Source organism: Filicampus tigris, unplaced genomic scaffold (assembly GCF_054856515.1).
Source record: "Filicampus tigris isolate MCC_2025a unplaced genomic scaffold, RoL_Ftig_1.0 HiC_scaffold_37, whole genome shotgun sequence".
Taxonomy (NCBI): domain Eukaryota; kingdom Metazoa; phylum Chordata; class Actinopteri; order Syngnathiformes; family Syngnathidae; genus Filicampus; species Filicampus tigris.
Window position 1 is genome coordinate 122501 of NW_028233418.1, and position 2500 is coordinate 125000.

Below are 2500 nucleotides of genomic sequence, written 5' to 3' on the forward strand. Positions count from 1 at the left end.
AGCAACAGGCACCTTCCCCGGGCTGCCACTAGTGCAGTGGTGGCCGCCTATAATAGCCCTGGTAGCATAAAAAAGCTCCAGGGCGCAGAGGCCGACGTGCGTAAAAGCATATCCGAGCAACAGGCACCTTCCCTGGGCTGCCACTAGTGCAGTGGTGGCCGCCTATAATAGCCCTGGTAGCATAAAAAAGCTCCAGGGCGCAGAGGCCGACGTGCGTAAAAGCATATCCGAGCAACAGGCACCTTCCCCGGGCTGCCACTAGTGCAGTGGTGGCCGCCTATAATAGCCCTGGTAGCATAAAAAAGCTCCAGGGCGCAGAGGCCGACGTGCGTAAAAGCATATCCGAGCAACAGGCACCTTCCCCGGGCTGCCACTAGTGCAGTGGTGGCCGCCTATAATAGCCCTGGTAGCCCTCAGCCCTGGTAGCCCAAAGCCCTGGTAGCCCACAGCCCTGGTAGCAAAAAGCCCTGGTAGCCCAAAGCCCTGGTAGCCCAAAGCCCTGGTAGCCCAAAGCCCTGGTAGCCTAAATTAATTTTTCCCATTCATTTCAATGGGTTAGGCTACCAGGGGGAGCAGTACCACTTTTGGCCATTAGGGGCGCTGTAGTAGGTAAAAGTTGATCCCCCCAGTCAGGGGATGAGTTTGCCTACTCGCTAGGTTACCCCTGGTTTCACAAAATACAAGGGGCACATTTTCAGAAACCACTTTTTCAGAACTTGCCACCTCCAGAGCTGATCAGGGGAGCCTCGCCAAACATTAATCCAAGATTGGTGAGGGCTCGTCGGACACCCCACGGGCGATGAGTCGGTGTCTGCCTGGAGCTCATGTCACTCTCAAATATTTTCTAAGTCAACCTCCATGCGCACAATGCAATGAGCCTGCCCGACATAGGGGCACTGTGAGCGGACTCACCGGGGGGGGAGAGGGCCCCCCCGCCTGGAGCTCCACGTGTTGGATTATTTTCTATGTCAACCTCCATGCGCTCAACAGAGCGAGCCTGCCCGACCTGGGGGGTGTTCAATCGGACTCCGCGGGCCGGGCGAGGGCCCCCCCGCCTGGAGCTCCACGTGTTGGATTATTTTCTATGTCAACCTCCATGCGCTCAACAGAGCGAGCCTGCCCGACCTGGGGGGTGTTCAATCGGACTCCGCGGGCCGGGCGAGGGCCCCCCCGCCTGGAGCTCCACGTGTTGGATTATTTTCTATGTCAACCTCCATGCGCTCAACAGAGCGAGCCTGCCCGACCTGGGGGGTGTTCAATCGGACTCCGCGGGCCGGGCGAGGGCCCCCCCGCCTGGAGCTCCACGTGTTGGATTATTTTCTATGTCAACCTCCATGCGCTCAACAGAGCGAGCCTGCCCGACCTGGGGGGTGTTCAATCGGACTCCGCGGGCCGGGCGAGGGCCCCCCCGCCTGGAGCTCCACGTGTTGGATTATTTTCTATGTCAACCTCCATGCGCTCAACAGAGCGAGCCTGCCCGACCTGGGGGGTGTTCAATCGGACTCCGCGGGCCGGGCGAGGGCCCCCCCGCCTGGAGCTCCACGTGTTGGATTATTTTCTATGTCAACCTCCATGCGCTCAACAGAGCGAGCCTGCCCGACCTGGGGGGTGTTCAATCGGACTCCGCGGGCCGGGCGAGGGCCCCCCCGCCTGGAGCTCCACGTGTTGGATTATTTTCTATGTCAACCTCCATGCGCTCAACAGAGCGAGCCTGCCCGACCTGGGGGGTGTTCAATCGGACTCCGCGGGCCGGGCGAGGGCCCCCCCGCCTGGAGCTCCACGTGTTGGATTATTTTCTATGTCAACCTCCATGCGCTCAACAGAGCGAGCCCGCCCGACCTGGGGGGTGTTCAATCGGACTCCGCGGGCCGGGCGAGGGCCCCCCCGCCTGGAGCTCCACGTGTTGGATTATTTTCTATGTCAACCTCCATGCGCTCAACAGAGCGAGCCTGCCCGACCTGGGGGGTGTTCAATCGGACTCCGCGGGCCGGGCGAGGGCCCCCCCGCCTGGAGCTCCGCGTGTTGGATTATTTTCTATGTCAACCTCCATGCGCTCAACAGAGCGAGCCTGCCCGACCTGGGGGGTGTTCAATCGGACTCCGCGGGCCGGGCGAGGGCCCCCCCGCCTGGAGCTCCGCGTGTTGGATTATTTTCTATGTCAACCTCCATGCGCTCAACAGAGCGAGCCTGCCCGACCTGGGGGGTGTTCAATCGGACCCCGCGGGCTGGCCGAGGGCCCCCCCGCCTGGAGCTCCGCGTGTTGCAATATTTTCTATCTCAACCTCCATGCGCTCAACAGAGCGAGCCCGCCCGACCTGGGGGGTGTTCAATCGGACTCCGCGGGCCGGGCGAGGGCCCCCCCCGCCTGGAGCTCCGCGTGTTGCAATATTTTCTATCTCAACCTCCGTGCGCTCAACAGAGCGAGCCCGCCCGACCTGGGGGGTGTTCAATCGGACTCCGCGGGCCGGGCGAGGGCCCCCCCCGCCTGGAGCTCCGCGTG